The 20,589-nt window shown below is 45.2% G+C and overlaps 1 protein-coding gene and 1 long non-coding RNA gene across 4 annotated transcripts in view; one reads left to right on the forward strand and one right to left on the reverse strand.

Moving 5' to 3' along the window:
• SERTAD2 (SERTA domain containing 2) overlaps positions 1 to 20,589 on the forward strand; it is a 138,294-nt gene that overhangs the window by 82,688 nt on the left and 35,017 nt on the right. The window contains exon 1 of one of the 3 annotated variants that reach the window (XM_063316793.1): positions 18,376 to 18,720. The exons of the other annotated variants lie outside the window; for them this stretch is intronic. The gene's annotated coding sequence lies outside the window, so the exon portion shown is untranslated. Of the gene's footprint in view, positions 1 to 18,375; positions 18,721 to 20,589 lie in introns of those variants that run through there. 3 annotated transcript variants of the gene reach the window in all.
• LOC134506479 (uncharacterized) lies at positions 6,075 to 12,845 on the reverse strand. Its single transcript, XR_010068815.1, has 3 exons — positions 12,812 to 12,845; positions 10,302 to 10,384; positions 6,075 to 6,892 (listed from the first exon to the last, which is right to left on the reverse strand). It is a non-coding gene; the product is annotated as an uncharacterized LOC134506479 (long non-coding RNA).

Consider the following 20,589-nt stretch of genomic DNA (forward strand, 5'->3'; position numbering starts at 1 on the left):
CTCTAAAGATTGCTTGCATATTCTGCTAGAAGCCCTTCCTCTAGCTGCACATTTTGGATGAAGGGAGTATTATTGGTGATTCACTGCTAGCCTAGTCTTTACGGATGCAGGAAAATTAGTATTACAGTGTCCTTGATACATCCAGCCTCTTCTTAGAAACTTCTAGTGAAAGCAAGTCTGCTACTTAGGAAGCAATCTGTCAAAAGAACATCTCCCAGTAGGAAGCTGGTGCTAAAAGGTATTTCTTTGCAGCCTTCTGTCTATAGAGGACCCTTTCACCAACCTACCTCTGGTATTCTTTGCTGTCAGTATTGTTCCATTACATTGGATTAAACTGATTGGGCTTTTCACCCATTTGGGTTGTTTTCAGGCTGATTAGAGCCTCTGCACTTTTGCTTTTGTTTTTCCAGATGAATGCATTCCCTTGAAAGCCTGCAGATCTAAGCAACTACTGCACTTGGAACTTTGCCTCCCAATCTAGAAGTCAGGCATAAATGAAAATCCTTCATTATGTTTATACATTGCCCTCTTCCTGCTCTGCTCTTGTCCCCTTCTAGTTCCAAAAAGGCTCTTTGCTGTGACAACTTACATTGAAATCAGCAGAGGGGTGGTGCACAGTGTGGTGCTGGGGGTAAGGAGAAAGTATTTTTGAGCCAGAGTTAGCATCCCAATGCTGGTTCTCCAACTCTAGTGCCTCCTAACTGTACATATTAATGTCATAGTTTAGCTAGTAGTTTTTCATTCCATAGTACCTGCCTCTGGTACACACCTTTTTTGATTAATTGATCAATCAATCAATCAATCAATCAATGGTCGTCCTCTTCTTCTCTTTCCTTTCACCTTCCCCAGCATTACGGATTTCTCAAAGAAACTAGGTCTTTGCATAAATATAATATGAGCCTGGTCATTTGTGTCTCAAGTGAGAACTCTGGATTGATTGGTTCTGTGAGCCATTTGTTTTCTTGGCTGTCTTTGGTATTCTTAAGAATCTTTTCCAGCACCAAAGTTCAAAAGTGGGATTTCAATATTCTCTGGGAGACAGTGCTGATTTTCTAATTCATCTCTAGTGAAATGTGTTCTCTTATTTTATATTTTTGAGATGTCTAAGTGATGCTTTATAAAAGGCATAATTACTGGGCATATTCAAATAGAGACCAGGGTGCTTGGGGATTAACAGTCTCCATTACCTTGTGGGCAGACATGCAAGCAGGAGGTGCTGCAGGAATGCAGCCCTCCCCTAACCATCCTCTGCTACCAAGAACCAGTGATGATTAAGTGCTTTCTACTATGAACCTACCTGTATCCAGATCTACGGAATAAAATAAGCTATCTCTATTTTTCTTCATCTAACTACAGTGTGAAGTCTGAATTTATTTTTGAACATAATTAAGCCTAATGAGACGGCTTTCTACATGGACTTCTGCAGATGGACAACACCAAAATCAGATTGACTACATCCTTTGCAGCCAAAGGTGGCGGACATCTATACAGTCGGTAAAAACAAGACCTGGAGCTGACTGTAGTTCAGATCACGAACTTCTTCTTGCACAATTTAGGATCAGACTGAAGAGATTAGGGAAGACCCACAGATCAGCTAGATATGAGCTCACTAATATTCCTAAGGAATATGCAGTGGAGGTGAAGAATAGATTTAAGGGACTGGACTTAGTAGATAGGGTCCCAGAAGAACTCTGGACAGAAGTTCACAACATTGTTCAGGAGGCGGCAACAAAATACATCCCAAAGAAAGAGAAAACCAAGAAGGCAAAGTGGCTGTCTGCTGAGACACTAGAAGTAGCACAAGAAAGAAGGAAAGCAAAGAGCAACAGTGATAGGGGGAGATCTGCCCAATTAAATGTAAAATTCCAGAGGTTAGCCAGAAGAGATAAGGAATTATTTTTAAACAAGCAATGCGCAGAACTGGAAGAAGACAATAGAATAGGAGGAAAAGAGACCTCTTCCAGAAAATTAGAAACATCGGAAGTAAATTCCAGGCCAAAATGGGTATGATCAAAAACAAAGATGGCAAGGACCTAACAGAAGAAGAAGAGATCAAGAAAAGGTGGCAAGAATATACAGAAGACCTGTATAGGAAGGATAACAATATTGGGGATAGCTTTGATGGTGTAGTCAGTGAGCTAGAGCCAGACATCCTGAAGAGTGAGGTTGAGTGGGCCTTAAGAAGCATTGCTAATAACAAGGCAGCAGGAGACGACGGCATCCCAGCTGAACTGTTCAAAATCTTGCAAGATGATGCTGTCAAGGTAATGCATGCTATATGCCAGCAAAGTTGGAAAACACAAGAATGGCCATCAGATTGGAAAAAATCAACTTATATCCCCATACCAAAAAAGGGAAACACTAAAGAATGTTCAAACTATCGAACAGTGGCACTCATTTCACATGCCAGTAAGGTAATGCTCAAGATCCTGCAAGGGAGACTTCAGCAATTCATGGAGCGAGAATTGCCAGATGCACAAGCTGGGTTTAGAAAAGGCAGAGGAACTAGGGACCAAATTGCCAATATCCACTGGATAATGGAAAAAGCCAGGGAGTTTCAGAAAAACATCTATTTCTGTTTTATTGACTATTCTAAAGCCTTTGACTGTGTGGACCATAACAAATTGTGGCAAGTTCTTAGCAGTATGGTCATCTTGTCTACCAAGTCATCTTGTCTGCCTCCTGAGGAATCTGTATAACGACCAAGTAGCAACAGTAAGAACAGACCACGGAACAACGGACTGGTTTAAGATTGGGAAAGGAGTACGGTAGGGCTGTATACTCTCACCCTACCTATTCAACTTGTACGCAGAACACATCATGCAACATGCTGGGCTTGAGGAATCCAAGGCTGGGGTTAAAATCGCTGGAAGAAACATTAACAATCTCAGATATGCAGATGATACCACTTTGATGGCTGAAAGCAAAGAGGAACTGAGGAGCCTTATGATGAAGGTGAAAGAAGAAAGTGCAAAAGCTGGCTTGCAGCTAAACCTAAAAAAAAACAAGATTATGGCAACCAGCTTGATTGATAACTGGCAAGTAGAGGGAGAAAATGTAGAAGCAGTGAAAGACTTTGTATTTCTAGGTGCGAAGATTACTGCAGATGCTGACTGCAGTCAGGAAATCAGAAGACGTTTAATCCTTGGGAGAAGAGCAATGACAAATCTCGATAAAATAGTTAAGAGCAGAGACATCACGCTGACAACAAAGGTCCGCATAGTTAAAGCAATGGTATTCCCAGTAGTAACATATGGCTGCAAGAGCTGGACCATAAGGAAGGCTGAGAGAAGGAAGAGAGATGCTTTTGAACTGTGGTGTTGGAGGAAAATTCTGAGAGTGCCTTGGACTGCAAGAAGATCAAACCAGTCCGTCCTCCAGGAAATAAAGCCAGACTGCTCACTTGAGGGAATGATATTAAAGGCAAAACTGAAATACTTTGGCCACATAATGAGAAGACAGGACACCCTGGAGAAGATGCTGATGCTAGGGAGAGTGGAGGGCAAAAGGAAGACGGGCTGACTAAGGGCAAGATGGATGGATGATATTCTAGAGGTGATGGACTCATCCCTGGGGGAGCTGGGCGTGTTAACTGACAGGAAGCTCTGGCGTGGGCTGGTCCATGAAGTCACGAAGAGTCAGAAGCGACTGATCGAATAAACAACAACAAAAGCTTAATGTGCAAGTTCCTTTTTTGGTTCACGCTTCTACTCTGCAAGATTGCTGTTTGCTGCTTGGAGTTCTTTTATTAACCTTTAAAAACTCCATCAAAAAAGTTCTTAATTTAAATTAATTTAATTCATGGGGGCCTCTTCAGGGTGCTTATCCCTCCTCCCGTCCCCCATGAGATGGCAAAGCCAGATCTTCACACCCTTTCTGGAAGGCCAGGAGAGCAGGGGCTGCTTTTCCATAGAGCGGGGTCAACAGCAGAGATGGCTCTCTTCCTGGGCCCCACCAGTCGACAGTCTCTTATGGACGGGGTCCGTAACATGCCCTCTCTGCATGATGAAGTGGAATGGATCAATGTAATGGGGGTGAGATAGTCCCTCAGGTAACCTGGCCCCATGCCATGTAGGGCTTTAAAGGTGATGACCAACACCTTGAATTGGACCCAGAAGCAAACTGGCATCCTTTGCAGCTCCTGCGGCAAAGGTGTTACATGTGCCATCCTTGGAGCACCCAAGACTGCTCGCGTGGCCACATTCTCATGATTGTTGCATCCACTCTATGTAATGTACTTCTTGCCCTTGAAGTTTGTTTCTGTTTTTTCTTAACTCTACTACTGTATCCACTGCAGGAAGTATCAAGAGAATAATAAAAGTGAAACTATAAAAAGTAGTCTTCTCTTTATCTCAGAAGGATGAATGTTTTTTTAAAATAGTATTTAAGTTTGAAGAGAGAACCAGTTTGCTGTAGTGGTTAAGGCAATGGGCTAGAAACCAGGAGACTGAGTTTTAGTCCCACCTTAGGCATGAAAGCCAGCTTGGGTGACCTTGGGCCAGTCATTTTCTCTCAGCCCTAGGAAGGAGGCAATGGCAAACCACTTCTGAAATCTTGCCAAGAAAACTCAGGGACTTGTTCAGGCAGTTGCTGAGGATCAGACACAATTGAACAGCAAAAAAAAAAAATTTTTTTTTTAAGAACTGAGTGTCTTTATGATGAAGGAAATCAATGCCAATATTTTTATCTATCTTAAGCTTTGTAGGCAGACATAATCACATGATTCTTGGTGGATCATTAAAAACACAAGCATAAAATGTTCACAGTGTAATAATGGTTAGTATTATAATACAAAAATTAAAATCAGCAATCTGATTGGACCAATATAAACTTTCTCTCAACTAATTCAAAAAGCCCTCTGGAAGAGCCTACAATGTCAGGAGTAATCCACTTTCCTGGAAAAACTGTTTGATAATATGAAAGCCATCACAGAGGAGACCATCACTTCCTCCTGGCCTCTCTCTGATTTCGTGGTAGAGGAGGTACAAGTAATTTTTCCCAAGAGGTTCTTGTTGGATGGGTTGATTCTTATGTACAGCCTGTGAGGGCCAGTAAAGGTGATCTGGCCTATTGCAGATGCCCAGCCATTCAAGTGGTGACCCATCTAAAGAAATGTATTTGTGAGATTGGACTGTCCTCTCATGTACCTTTGTCTGTTTACAAATGCATTCCATGTATCAGAACAGTGTGTTGGGAGCCCAGGCTGCATGAGATGAAACTGATGAAACTAACCACGTTTAACCTAACTAAGCTCCTGCTTTAAGAGCAGGTGACAGCCATGGCCTGGAGGGTCTTTGCACAGCTCCATGTTGTGGGCCAGTTGCACCCATTCCTGGACTGGGGGGCCCTACTCACAGTCACTCACACCTTAGTCACTTCTCAGTTGGACTACTGCAACATGCTCCACATGGGGCTGCCCTTCAAGAGTATTCAGAAGCCTCAGCTGGTACAAAATGCAGTGGCATGGGCAATTAAGGGTGTTGGTTGTTTGGCACATGTGACACCTCTGCTCCGCAAGCTATTTTGGTTACCGTGTGCTTCTGAGTACAATTCAAGGGGCTGGAAGTCACCTTTAAAACCATTCATGGCTTGGGGCTAGGTTACTTATGGGACCGTCTCTCCCCAATGGTGTCTAACCATCCTGTTACATCTGGCAGGAGAGGCATGCTCTGGGTCCCATCCATGTCAGCCTTGTGAGGTAGTCCAGACAAGAAGCACACCCAGAAGTCCTAGCTCTACCTTTATTGTAAGGTTACATTAACAGAACCTTGCAAGTCTGAAAGTACATCTCTCCCCCCTCGTCTTTACAGTCCAAGAAGCTAGGGAGAATCCCTTCTAAGATATTTGCCATGCCCCCATTGCTTCTGCAGGCTGAGCTGCCTCTTATCTGACCAAGAGTCTGCGGCTCTTTTTTCTGTCTCCCAAGGTCATTCCCACATACCATTACAATCCATTAGAGAGTGCCATCTGGCAGGACCCAGGAAAAGAGCCTTTTCTGCTGGGCACCCGCTCATCTCCCCCAGGATCAGACTTGCCCTGACCTTACTGGACTTTCACAAGGCATTAGAAACTTGGTTCTGCAATCAAGCCTAAGGCCCTAACAGTGCAATTTTCTTGGCAAGGTTTTTCAGAAGTGATTTGCCATTGCCTTCTTCTTCCTAGGACTGAGAGAGAGAGACTGGCTCAAAGTCACCTAGCTGGCTTCGTGCTTAAGGCAGGACTAGAACTCATGGTCTCCTGGTTTCTAGCCTGGAGCCTTATCCACTGCACCAAACTGGTTCTGCATTCCAAGTAATGCACTCCAAATAAATACTTACTTTCTATGATACTGTAATATAGTTTAGAGACATGAAACCATGTTAAGGTTTTCATTCTGTTCCTTCATTTTCTTTTTCCTTTGATTCAGAGGATAGGACAGAAAGCTCTTCCTGATCTTCAAGTGTACCTTTTGTCATCCTTAGTTTTCTCTCTTATTCATTGTGAGGCGTGCTGTCAGCCAGGTAGGAGGAGGAGGAGTTGGGGGCGGATGACACTGCTGCTTTCAGCACTCCACACAGGCTGGGGGCAGAGCAAATGAAGCTCAATTACGCAAATACTGGAGGCACTGAGAATGTGCCACATCACTTGTGAGCATGACTGGAGCCGACTAGCCGACTGTGAATCATAGCTGTTGTTAAAGCTTTGTGTATCAGTTCAAGTGGGCAGAAACAGGGTGCTTTTTCAAACGTAAGGTTGAAGCTAATGAGCTGTGAGCTTGTAAACATTGCAATTTCACAGATTCTTGTATTCAGTCTTTCTCTCTCTCTCTCTCTCTCCCTTTTCTCTCCTCCAGCTACTTTTTCAACAGCAAGGTCGAGACTTGCCACCATGTCGCTTTGTAGATTTGTAGCTGCTAAAAGAGAAAAAAAAATCAATGGTTAACAACTTTAAAAATCTGCCTTCAGTAAGAAAAGCTCCCATCAACTCTGATAGCAATAGGCACCATTGTTTGTAGTTGTGGCAAAGACTGAATCAGGATTTTGGCTTGCATGCCGAAGTTTTCCATTGGGATTTGCTCGAACAGCTACCAAGTTTTACTCCCAAATCTCTATGTTGTTTTTGCTGGGTTTTGCTCTTCTCCTGGCAGCCAATTCCTGTTTACCAAATAAAATTGGCTTGGTCTCCTTTGTAGATTTTCCAAGCGTATAAGTGAAAACTGCTTCTCTCACTTAGGATGGCTTAAAACAGGCTTTTGTTCCCAAAATGGTAATAAATAGGGATGGATGGAGGATGATAGATAACCTGGCAAGTCATATACTTTGGAAAAAAAATAACCCACTAACTGGAATAATACAGTTAATTGTTTATTAGTAAGACCATATTTAAACATGTACCAGGTGACTGTTGTGCAGGTGTGGGAAATCCATAAGTTTCCAGATGTTGCTGAATTACCATCCCCAGTAAGTCTCGCCAGCATGGAAAATGGCGAGGAATATTGCTAAGTATAGCTCAGCAATACTGAAATTTCATATCTCTGCTTCAGTATGGACTGATTATAATATGCTACAGTACATAAGTAAGCTATCCTAGTGGAAAATTGTTTCAGTTAACCCACCCAACATTTCTTTTCCATTTGCACTTGGCAGGGGCCATAAAGTAGCTCATAAATGAAGGCTATGAAAAAGAGGCTGGAATGTATGTTTATCTTGACATTCCTCCTGTTTGTATTCATCAGCTGCTTGCATATCCTTTCTTAATTTTTTTTCCACCCAGTGCTGCCCACTACAAACTTCTGGCCTGCCCCTATCATGCTGGCTGTAAAGACATGCCCAACTGTCAAAACAGCTGTCAGATGGAAACGTGGCCCAGGGTGTGTTGGTAGCTGTATTTTCAGAGCTGGGTTTCTCTGCTATAGCTTGTCAAGATGGCAACTGCACATAACGACAAAAGTGGGGAAGGGGGTGCTGGGTCAGCTCTGCCAGAACTACTACTGGGCAGGAAAAAGGCCATCCACCAGCCTTCTAAGGTCTCCTCCTGCTTTCTGTCCATGGCTATGACATTACACCATCCCGACCTCTGAACTTGTCTGTCACAATAACTCACAAGGCTTTCTAAAATCTCTTCCCACCTGATCTTCTTGTCCTTTTCTTTTTGCTGTGGACTCAGCCTCCTTCTTCACTTCCTGCCACTTGTTTCATTTCTGTCTCCTCCCAGTTGCAGTTGAAGTAGCCCTGGGAGGGGGCACAATGCACGGTTGTCTGAAGACAATTGTTTGTATAGGGGATAAAGTACTATGGAGGATGCAGCTTTGGAAATGTTGTAAAGAATACTCAAAGCTGTGTCTTTTTTTATCACATAATAACCTCCCATCCATCCGTCCATCTATCTACATCAGTCATCTTTGGAGTCAAAAAGGAAAGTCTGGATCTCTCAAGATGCTGCATCTAATATTCTCATTGGTTATTGAAAATCCCATGTTCCTGTATATCAGAATATGTAAGGTACAATTCCTCTTTAAATACTCCAAGTATATACTTTGATTTGGGCTATTCCTGATCTATGAAAAGCCACAGCACTAAAAACATAATCCCAGTGCCAATTCTCTCGGTGCCTAACAATCTTGCTGATCATGACTTCATTCTTCTACATTTTCCATTCTTGTGTACAGTACATGGGCAATGCTAAATGACTCATCAGTCAGCTCTGATAGACAGGAATCTCTCCCAGCTGCCGAGCGAATTGGCTTCTTTTTGCTGGTGCTTCCTGAGAAGGCTTGAGGATTGACTTCCTGCTCCTCTTATTATCTAGGCACTATTTGCATCAGGAAGATCCTCCTGGCAGGAGATTATTCAGCAGGCCTTCCTCAGAGCAGTTTGTGACTTGCAGGAAGGTGTGCTAGGAGAATGATTCAGGCTGCAGTTAGCACTGGAAATGGGTCTCTGGGTGGGTGAGCCACAGAACAGGATTCATTGTATGTTGAGTGTTAGCCTCTCACCTGGGCCAATATGAATGGGTATTAAGGTTCTAATTTACAAGCCAGAGGGGCTGGTCTGGGGAATAGCCATATTATATTGGCCTGATTCAAGGGATGTTGCCAAAAGGGCAGCCGTGCTGTTCAAACAGCTCACCTCCTCAGTGTGAGTAGTGTAGGAGGTAAAAGGCATGAAGCACAGAGGGAGAAATTATTAGCCCTTAATTTTCCCAGAACTGATCTCAAGCATCTTGAGAAACTGGTCACCTAGCAGTCTCCCAAATTAAGGGCTAAATATATCTTTTGAGAATGCTAATGATTTGCATGCTGTCAGTCAAGAGAAGGGGTCCGTAATCCTACCGATGATGTTAGACCACAGCTCCCTTCACACGGAATGATGTAGGCCCATTCAATGATTCTGAAAATAAATGAGCCAAATTAGTTTCAATTCATTCTGACAGCTCTTCCCAATTTTCTCTTTACTTTTCAATAGATGCAGCATTTTTTAATGCTTCCTGACTGAGAGCAATTTAATGGGTTTAGATTCTAAAACTGTGACTGGGAAGCTGAGGTTGCTGCTAATTTCAGAGCTGATACTGCATGCAACAAAGACACCCACATTTGGCCTGTTTGGTCACGTCCTCCTTCCCATTCACCCCCTTCCCCAATTTTCTTTTTCAAGGATGCTTCTGGAGGGAAAAAACCCACGACTGTACTTTTAAAAAGTTTTTTCCAAAGGGCACTCTGTGCCTTTCTGGATTGGCTCGTGAGGGGTGTAGTCTGGGTCGCCTGGCCAGAGCTGGGGCAGGGCAGGTGGGGAGGGGTTTGGGGGTGGAGCTTGAGGTGAGGCTTTTCTCCTCTGGGGGGGGCAAAAAAGGGCCTTGGTGAAAAAGCAAGTGCATGCTTTGAAAAGCCATGGTTTTTGATGCAACATGCAAATAACAAAAAGGCTGTTGTCAGCTGCGTGCAAGAGTTGGAGAGAGAGTTTGTATTCTGTGCGCTCGCTTGCTCTCACTCGCTCTCTTTTTCTGTGGGAGTTACTTCCTGTTGTTGACTCCAGTTCTTTATTTAGAACCACCTTAGCTACTCAGCAACTGCTAGCTGGAGAGGGGGTTGGAGGGAGGAACAGCAGCGTGATTACAACTTCTAAAGGTTCGCTTCAAACTATAGCCTTGCTTTGCTTCATTAAAACGGAGCAGATTTCCTTAGCGGAACACAAGACACTCTTCCTCATCGACACAACTGCATTTCCTTCTGCTGGTGCCACCCACACTTAGCCAAGGACCAAGCCCCACCCTCCCACCACCCAAGAAGAGGCAAGTTATGCTTCAGAGGTGCCTGCTCTCCTCACCTCGGAAGCAAAGTGCATGAGATTTCTCCACAGCAAATGGTGGACTTCTTTTGCACTTTACAAACAATTTCAGTTTCACCCTGCTGTAAAAGGAAAAGTTATAAATCAGCTGCCTGGAAAAATGAAAGGGCTGTCAACTGGCGTATTCTGTGATTGGGGAGGCTGTTCTTTTCGGCTGACATTCAGTTTCTTAGGCTACACGTGCAGGATCAGGCACTTTCCGTCTCCAAATGGCAGCAGGAGGGTCCTTTTGCACTGGGTGCCAGCAAAGAAAGTCCTTCCCAGCTGTTGATCTGGGAATCCCAACAAGCAGGCACACTTTTCAAAAGATCAGTTGTAGTCATGGATGGATGTATTATGAGCTTTATGTCCCACTTTTCCTTCAGGAGCTCAAGGCAGCAGACACAGCACTCCTTCCTCCTTCTTTCCACAAGCACCCTGCGAGGGAGGTTCAGCTAAGATAGAGAGAGACCAGCCCCAAGTTACCTGGTGAGCTTTCATGGCTGAGGATGGTCTAGAACCCATTTAGAAGTTGAAAAACCCAAGTGGGGATGGCATCTCACTTACAACCCTATAGGTGGATTTAATTATAAGTAATTAGGTTGAGCACAACTCATGGTGACCACATGGACACATACATGTCCTTTTTCTTGGCAACAAAATAGAAGTGGTTTTCCACTGTCTTCTTTTGCAGGGGTTTTTAAACTTTCCAATGTAATCCACAGCCCTGGGATTACTTTCATTCAAATACTAACCAGATCTGACCCTGCTTAGCTTGTTTGTTTTGCTTAAGATCAGCCATGTTTGGCTAGGGGCTGCCATCTGATGAAACAAATGTCATGAAAAATGGAAATATGGCAATAAGTTTGGTGTGTAGGGAAGGTGACACGGTGTGATAAAGAAGTTCTCACGGTAGTAGCTGTGGTGCTAAAATTGTAATGGCTCTTTTGAACATGCAATTAGAATGTAATTCAGAGAATGAAATGTGTATTTAAGGGTATCTGCTCAGAACTTCATTTGGGTTGCAAATGAAGGGAGTCTCAGAGGTTTCAGCAGGACATACTTCTGTCTGATGAAGAAGCCATTTCTGCTTAAGTGTAATGTGGTCTGTGCTATAAAAGTTCAGTAGACTGGATCTGTAAGATATTTTTGTGTGATTGTGCCTCATACATAAAACCAGAAAACTGCATGGCTCAAGGTGAAGTAAATGCTCTAAAAAATGCAAGTTTTACTTAGCTTGCTTGATAAGCAGATTCTATGTAGCAATTTGCACGTACGTATTCCTTGGATAAAGGACTAGGTGCATTAAAGATACTACCCTCATCACCAAAGTTCAGTCTTAAGGGAGGTACTCAGAGGTGTGTGCAGCGGGGTGGGGGGGAGCAGCATCAGGCCATTGTGACACAGTCTCTGTGCCTTTTGTGCATGCTTTGAGACACTGCATGTATGAAAGGGTCTGAGCTTGCATCTTCATGGTAGGATGCTGTTTTTGTTGTTTTGATGAAAGCCTTTGTTTCTACTGACCCCTCTGGGGGTACTACAAATTGGCTTGGTTTGAATGTAAAGAGACACCAGGAGCTTTTCTTATTTATCAAGTTGTTTAACATACAGTAAAAGAATATGAACTAAGTGGGGAAGAGAAGAAGAGAAGAGAAAATGGTGGCTGCCATTCGTGTGTGTGTGTGTGTGTGTGTGTGTGTGTGTAATTACATGAGACCTTTCCCTTTTTTTGTGCAGTATTTTACTCCAGAGTAAAAAGCATATTGAAGAACTATGTAGAATCTTGCAAAAATGGCAGTAGGCCATTTGTGGTCAGTGCAGATGTTCATTCATAATATCCAGCAGGGAAGAAATTCAAATACTGTAAAATGAAAATTCAGCACAGTGTATTGTGGGTAATGGGGTGAATTTTGATATGTTCTGATTCTTTCAATAGCTTCTTCCACCCTGGTCAAAATAGCCAGGAAACTTGGATCTCTTCTAGAGATCGTGTCTTCTAAAGCTAGACACAGTGAGGTCTCATTGATTTTAATGTGCTTTAACATTTGGTTTAATAGTGCTCAGGTTAGCATTCGTTCAGAACCATGAGATGAAAATGCAATTTGAAACTCACTGATTTGTTTTCTAGAAGGCCAGTTCCCTTGGCGATGGGAATAAGTTGGGGGGGGGGGGAGGAGGGAGCTTTATATATCTTCCTGAATTCCAGTGCCCCCAGCTGCTTTTTGATAAGTGTTTTGGTACTTTGTGATGACAGGGGCTGAAGCCCTCTGATAACATTTCAACTTTCCGCTATAATATTTAAAAATTTGTAAATTTTCCTATGCAATTTATATAGCTAAATTGTAAATTTTGAGATCCTGTACTGGAGAACTTTGCTGAAGTCGTAATAACATACTGCAATATTATGAAATATATAAACCACCTCAATCCAACCAGATTCTAGGCAGTTTACACTGTACAGTAAAATACAGCAATAATAATATTATTGCAATATAAAAACTAATATTTACCTTGATGTCTCCAGAAGCAGTCCCAAAAGGTCCAACAAACCTCCTGGTTATAGTTGTTCTGTACTTATTGCTTCTGCTTAGAAAATAACTGAGCACCTTCCAGATGACCAATCAACTTGTCAGTGGTCAGGTGTCATGGATGTTGCAGTACAAATTGGAGAGAACCTTAGACTCCTAGATGTGGTTGTAGTCTCAGCTTGAGCTTGATAACAGAACTGTTTTCAGAGAGGGCGTTCATTTACTAGGTTGCCATGAGTTTCTTGACCTCTGAGCAGAATTCCAGGAGATAAAATCTATGATGACTTGTAGGTTATAACATGCTTTTTATAATCTGAGAATATTGCCTTGGTTGGCTACTACAGGTAGTTCTTGACTTATGACTGTTCAGTCAATGACTGTTCGAAGTTAAGATGCTGAAAAAATGGACTTATGACTGGTCCCTGAAGTTACGTCCCCTGCAGTGCCCTTGCAGTCACGTGATCCAAATTTGGGCACTTGGCAGCCTGCCCACACTTAGGACCACAGGGGCACTTTAACTCCCCACACCTGCCTATCTTCCCTCCCTATCTCTGTTCTTTTGGGTGCCCTGTACTGTGCCACATACCCCTGCCGCCCCCCGCCACCCTTCGCCGCCATCTTCCTCCTGCTGCTGGCCCAGGATCCAGACACTGGGCAAGGGTGAAGCCCTGGGATGCGCACTCCTGTAAAGCCTTACCCCTGGAAGCACCTCCTGCAAAATTTCACAGATGGCCAGCAACTTCCAGTGTGAGCTGCAGAGCATGCGCCAGAAGTGCCTCCTGCAAGGACTCCCCACTAAAGGGCAAGGCTTTCCAGAAGGCGCATCCTGGGGCTGGGACTGGGCTTCGTGCTGCAGCTCAGGGCTTTTTGCACCCCCAGAGCCCTGGTGCACCAGGAAGCCCCTGAGCTGCACTGTATTCTTTCCCCAGCCTTCCTGAGCTCATGCCGCACGGCAGCACCCCCCTCCCCCAACTCGTGTGCAGTCTGTGCTGGCCCTCCCAGGCCTCCCACACACACTTGGTGGCACCCCTGTGGTCCTTACCTGGGACTCCCGCCTCTTCCCGCTTAACGACCCATGCGTCTTGGGGTTACGATGGCAGTGGGGAGTGCCGGGATTGTTATGGTTAAGCAATGGGGTCACATGACATCTTGATTTATGACTGCATCGCTTAGCAATGGAAATTCCAGTCCCAACCATGATCGTAAGTCGAGGACTACCTGTAATAGTTGTGGAACTGCTTGCCTTGGTAAGGTGCAGCAAGCCAGAATGGTCAGAATAGTCCATTTCAAACTGAGAACAGCTATTTTAAAACAGTTTTGGATGCAAAATGTTTTCCACAGCCTTAATATGTGGGAATTGTATGGCCTCATGGTTACCCACCATTTGCCTTCTGCCCAGCTGTTGCTGTTGTTACTATTATTTACAACCAACCATTGGCAAAAACCTGCAGATCTGTGCCAAATAGGGTATAGGGGCATCTCTAGAACAGGACTGTAGATCCAGCTTCAAGACACTTTTTACAGCTATTTTTTGTGTCTTAGAGAGGAAGGTGAATGAAAAAAACTTAGGTCAGCTATTTGATGAAGCTATAAATCCTAGGTGAATTCCGTAGAAAAATGGACTTATGACTGGTCCCTGAAGTTACGTCCGCTGCAGTGCCCTCGCAGTCACGTGATCCAAATTTGGGCACTTGGCAGCCTGCCCACACTTAGGACCTCAGGGGCACTTTAACTCCCCACGCCTGCCTGTCTTCCCTCCCCACCTCTGCTCCTTTGGGTGCCCTGCACTCTGCCACATACCCCTGCTGCCCCCGGCCTTATGGCTTATGTAAGAATGTAAGAATTGGAAGGTATCTGGAAAGTCATCTAGCCCAACTCACCGCCCAGTGCAGGAATCCACTACTGTGCTACGGCATCCCCAAACAGTTGGCCATTGTTCAAACACCTCCACAGAACAGAATTTTAGAAATATTTCATTCAGGTTTTTATTATAGTAAGTATTATGAACAGAAATACTTTTTTTTAAGATAACGAAATGCATGCATGTATAAAGAACGCCTGTGGTGTTCACTGTAACTGGCCTTGCACTTACATGTAATGGAGCAGAATGGGAGTGGGAGTTTAGTCTACATCTGACATTCTCACACTGATTTCTGGCAGTGGATTTATTTCTAAATTTGGTGATACAGACTGAACGTTTTTGTGTATGTCTATTAGTGTGTCTGTATGTTTTCAAGGAACTTACCGTTCACATGTTTGCTTAAATTTGGTTAGAACTGCTCAAACTATCTGCTTACTTTCTCCAAAAGATCACATTTTGTTAAGCGACCCCAAATTCCCCCCTCCCCCCAAAGTAAACTGTAATTCTCAACACTGAGAATAAAACGCCCAATTCCTGGAAATGCATTCATTCTTTTGAACAGTCGGTTTTGATTATACATCATGATGTCTAGAAACTAACTTCAGATTAATTAAAAATCAAGATGAGAAAGGAGAAAGAGAAAGCTAAGGATTGTAGGCTACAGTAATACTTTGGACTCATACTTGGAAGCCTGCTTTGTTAAACTTACTTGCATTTAATAATAATTTAATTTATTTGATTGAGACTTAAGTATAGAAGTTTACTCCAAGGAAAATATTAGGTTGTAAAACTATTAAAATCTATGTAATTAAAACATTATGGCTAAATTTCTACATGATCATAGTAGGATGCAGGTTCTTTAGAACATGTTGGATAAAGTCCCCACTCTCACAACCATGTTGGTCATCTAAAAATTAGGAATAAGGTGCACGGTTTCTATTGCTTAGTCCTGAATTTAAAAGGGTTTTATTCCATGGGGCATTAAAGACTGCACTTCCAGTTGAATTTCACTTTTCAGATACGCCTTCCGTACTTCTAAAATGTGATCTGGTTGCAGGAAGATAATCAGCATGATTGATTAAAATCATTACAGGACATTGTCATGTCAAACCCTGCCTTGATAATACTGACCAATAATCAACCTTATGGTGGTAAGTCCTAAAGCTTTATTGTCCCAATGCACTTAATGAACAATTAGAGGCCAAAATTATTTGGTATGATTTTGAAGTGGCAGCCAAAATTTGAATGTGTGTAGATGAACTTTTAGAATGCTATTTGAAATAAGTTTTACTTTTAAAGTATTGATAGGCAGTGTTACAATAGCTTTCCTTCAAATATTCTTGTATGTATTGACCACATCTCTGTGACCTAAGTGCGCCTTCACAGAAATGATAGGCTTTGTGATGGGGAAAGAGAACTTTATGTCTGGTTTAATGTCCAAAGCTTACTTAGTTTCTTCTAGTCCCTTTCGTTTAACTACTGTAAAATGATGGTTGTGTCGCAGCACCTGGATGATCTTGTCTGGCTTGGAACCTGAGCAGAACCACGCTTGGTTAGTTCTGGAATGGGAGATTCCCTGCCTGTAGGGTAGACCGGGAACTTGAAAAACATCCCGGAGGAAGGCAGTGGAATCCACTTCCGTAGTGCTGCCAAGAAAAACTCATGGCAGTGTCTGCGAAGTCACCAGAAGTTCTTCTCCACTGGGTGGATACCTTATCTGAATACTGCTATTAGCCTTGCTGCTTCTATTACTGCTACTGCTGCACTACAATGGGCATCCATTGACTCGCTGCTCTATAACTCATATTTTTGCGCATTTATTCTGATTACAGAATTAGAATTCTGGAGGGGGGGAGGCATTTTTATTGCCGTTGTCTTTGGCGCCCGGTTTGTGTGTGTCATAGGAACGGAATCCACGGAACAAAAAAGTTCAGGGTAGTCCGTAGGCTTGATCCGAGGTCGGATAGTTTGGTGGGCTTGCTGGTGCAACTTACTGATCCCAGGCCCTAGGAGCGAATCCGCTCGACCTACGCCTGATCTGATCGCCGAGCCTTCGGGAGCCGGGAAAGCCCAGCTTTCATTTCTCCCTCCCACCGTCGTGTCGCGCCCGGGCGTTTCGCTTTCTTCCGACTGGCTCGTAGTTATGCACTGCTTGATTAGGACGGAGCTTTCGACTCGCTCACCTACGTTTCGGGGGGGGGGGCAGGATCTCCTGGAAGAGCGAGGAAAAAGTCCGGCACGACTTGAGCGACAACACAAGCCTCCCCTCCCCCTCCCCGCACACTTGCCAGGGAGGGAGGCCTCCCCGCCCCGGAGCGAAGCCCCCGCTCTCCATTCCCCGCCCACTTCTCTCGAGCGCGGCTCTGGCTCGCGAGGGAAGCCCAGCTGTTGTCCCTTCTGCGGAGCCCGCCTGCTGTTGCTGCTCCTTTCAGGAACTCGCAGTCCTGCTCCAGATTGACTTGTTGACTAATTTCAAGTTGTTGAATAGCTCGCGTGCTTATCATAGTTGCGGTTGGCTTCAGGCTGCAGACTCGCTGCTGCCGGGGGACGGGGCGGGGGGAGGCTCAGCGTCAGCGCGCCCGCACAGGAACTCCAGTTAGGCTGCGTTTCGTCCCGAGAACCGCGCCAATTCTGCGAAACCGAAGTGGCGGGTCGATGTACATTGGCGTCTCCCTGCCTTTTTGGAGCTGCCTGACTTATCTTTCGGAAACGAGAGTGGCTGGGCTGGGCTGGGTTGCCGCCTTCTGTTTTTGAAAGAGTCGCCTGCGTGATGTAGGCGGCGTGTGCTGGAGGCTGAAAGGCTGGGCGTCCGGGTGCTTCATCTGCAGCTGCGCTAAGACGAGCAAGCTTATTCGGGTTTAGGCTGGCCTCAGCCTAAAACCAGCCTGGGTCCGGAACATCCAACTCCTGGCCAACAGCCTCTCAGCTCTATAGAACTGGCCACAATATAGCCAATATGTGTAGAGTCCAGGAAAACCTTCCGGATGGTTTCCAGAACTAGAGTACGTACCCGGAAGGTGTACGACATAACCCGCAACTGTGCCACTGGGCATGTGCAGAGGGCAGCCCTCAGCATGACGAATAAGTCATCACGGGGCGCCGGTGGGATTGAGGCGGACCTGCCTCCCAGGGAGTGCAAGATGAGGGCTGGAACCAGCACATTAGCTTTCCATTTCGAAGGTATTGCTTTCCCTTGGGTGCCCACCCATCCCATTTATTTATTGATTGATTGCTAATAAATTGGGCCGCTCTTCCCAAGCCCCTTCCGCATCCGAGGCGAAAGGGGGGAGCTGACAGCGACGTTGACTGCGCCTGCTGTCACCCTTTCTCTCCTGGGCGTGTGCGGGTGGGGGGGCGGTGAGCGCGCGCTTGTGTTGTCTTCTGCAGCAAGCAGCAGATTTGTATTAGCATAGCTGATCTCTTGGGACAAAGGCACATGTAAGGGAGAACCAAGCCCTACGCCCCGCCCTCCTTAGCTGGCCCAGCGAGGGGGCATGTGTCGCCTGCCTCCCAGGCCTTCTGAGGGAGGTGGGGCGGAGGGGAGTGGAGTGGAAAGCAGGCGGCGGCAGCGGCAGCGGCAGCAGCAGCAGAAGAGAAGGGGGGAGGGAGGAAGACGGAGTGCCTGCCTGCCTGCCTGCCTAGGGACATAGGCGGGGCTTCCAACGTGAGCCAAAGGGCAAGGAGCTTGCAGAAGCCTTTCCTCGCGTCACTCTCTCCGCCTGGCAAGTGCTGGAAGCGCAGGCTGCTGCTCTTCCAGCGCTCGCCTGCTCGCTCGCTCCCTCCCTCCCTCCTCCTCCTCCTCCTCCACCACCATTGTATAATGCTTCGTGAGCGCCGCAGCCACAGGAAAGCGGAGGCTTAAACCCTCCCTGAGCGGCATTCGCTTCCCCGCCCCCACCCTATTCCACCTCCTCTGTCCCACCGTCCGCCCCCCTCGGGCGAGGAGAGTGACATATGGAGCGAGTGGAAGATTAGGAGCGTGCACGGCAGCAGACCCTGATGCTTTAGTTCTCAGGAGGAACTGCATGTGGTAAGTTCAACTCGCCTCTGAAGAGGAGCGGGCCAGAGTGGGCGAGCGGGGGCTTCTTAGCCGGCAGGAGTCACGCACAATCCGGCGGGGGATGTAATGGGCTCGGTCAGCAAAGTGGGGATTGGAGGTGTGCGGGGCGGGGGGCGGCGAGATGCACACTCTAGACAAATCTCGGGGGCCCTCGCTTAATAAATGTCCTCATAAGCTGAGGGAGAAGGGGCGAAAGAACGTCCGCGAGAAGGGCTCGGGAAACTCGGCTCTTCTGTTGCTTGTTTGGATTCCCCTGTAACCCTCCGGACAACGATCCACCCCCGCCTCCCAAGAGAGCGGTGGGCAGTAAGAAGAGGTTGGCTGACTTACTTTTCTGTCCACAAAACGGTTGAATCCCAACGCGCAGTGGGATCGGAGGTTCCGATGTTCCTTTGAGCAGGTGTGCGTGCGTACTGGTGTTGCTTAGGGCACGAACGTAGCTGTGTGCACGTTTGGCCGCTCTCTTCCCTCTCCGAGTGTGGCATATTGAGAGTTTCTTAGAGCCATCTTTACAGTGCAACTTGGTTTTGCTTTAACAATTTTCAGTATGTGCTGTGGAGTCCAAGATGCAGTGCGAAGCGTGCCTACCAGTTTCTCTGGTGTTGGAGAAAAAGCAAATGCGTGGGTGGAACAGAACCTTAAACTGGGATTCCAAGTATGCAAAGCCGAATTCAGAGTGTTTGTGCGTTATTTGTCTGTTTGACTAGGATGCGATCCCCTGGTGAGGAGGAAGTTTAATAGAGACGTCTCTAGGAGCTGCAGAATTAACATTTTAGCCTGGTTGTTAGTATGCATACTCCAGCTGGTTATTAAAGAACTGGGTTAATCTATGTGTTGGTGTCTCAGTATGGGACAGCAGTATCAGTACAAATGGAAAATCATAGTTGTAATTTTGGCTTCCTAAAAGTTGCAGTAGGTTTAAAAGCACCTCTTGAATATGAAATGCAGGGTTTTGTTCCTTGAATCACATAGGACAGGATCTTCACTTAGCAGAAGTTGGCAGGACTAAATGAAACACACATCTCCTGACTTTGTTTCAGTTGACTGAAGTTTTATGTAAGATCTTGCAAAGAAAAAAAAGATGATGATGAATTCTTAATCAATGTCACCCCTCCAGTTGCTCCCTCAAAATCAAATAGCATGCCGCTCCAAAGAGAGTCCCTTTTGGCTTCTGTGAAGTTTTATAAATGCTTGGAGTAAAGGCCTGATTCCAGTGCCATATCAAGTAGTACAATTAGGTTTATTCAGTGACTATGGCCTTTTGTTGTTGTTGTTGGAAGTGGCAGAAAAATAGTGTTCAAAGTTAGCCTAGACTTTGTATCCAGGTGTTGGCTTTTTGCCCTCAAAGAAGATCAGCCTTGTGTCATCCACTCCCCCTCCCACTCAGCCCATGACACTATAAATCAGCCTTTATAATGTGCTGTCCTCCAGGCACATTAGATTACAAATTTTGTGTCCACGGCCAACAGCTGTGCTGAATAAGGAAGATGGGATTTGTAGTCTAACATTCTGGAGGTTATGGGTTGAGGATGGTGACTACATTTGCTATATGGACCACGTGATTCTTTTGGACTATGTCCTATGTTACCCAAACAGAATTCTTGCCCTTGCCCGTAGCCTTTCTAGCTTTTCTTATCTTGCACCCTCATGTGCCCCCAAATTTGCTGCAAATGGTCCCCTAAAGCCTTTGGAGCAGTTTTAGGGGTACAAAAAAGGTGGCAGGAAGAAACTGGAATCTGTTCAATTAATGATTCTGTTCTGTTAATTGACTGATATAGTAGGATAGTTTTCTTAGTATTAATTTAAGTTTTTAAAAAATGTATATATGGTGTATGTATT

Source organism: Candoia aspera, chromosome 1 (assembly GCF_035149785.1).
Source record: "Candoia aspera isolate rCanAsp1 chromosome 1, rCanAsp1.hap2, whole genome shotgun sequence".
NCBI lineage: Eukaryota > Metazoa > Chordata > Lepidosauria > Squamata > Boidae > Candoia > Candoia aspera.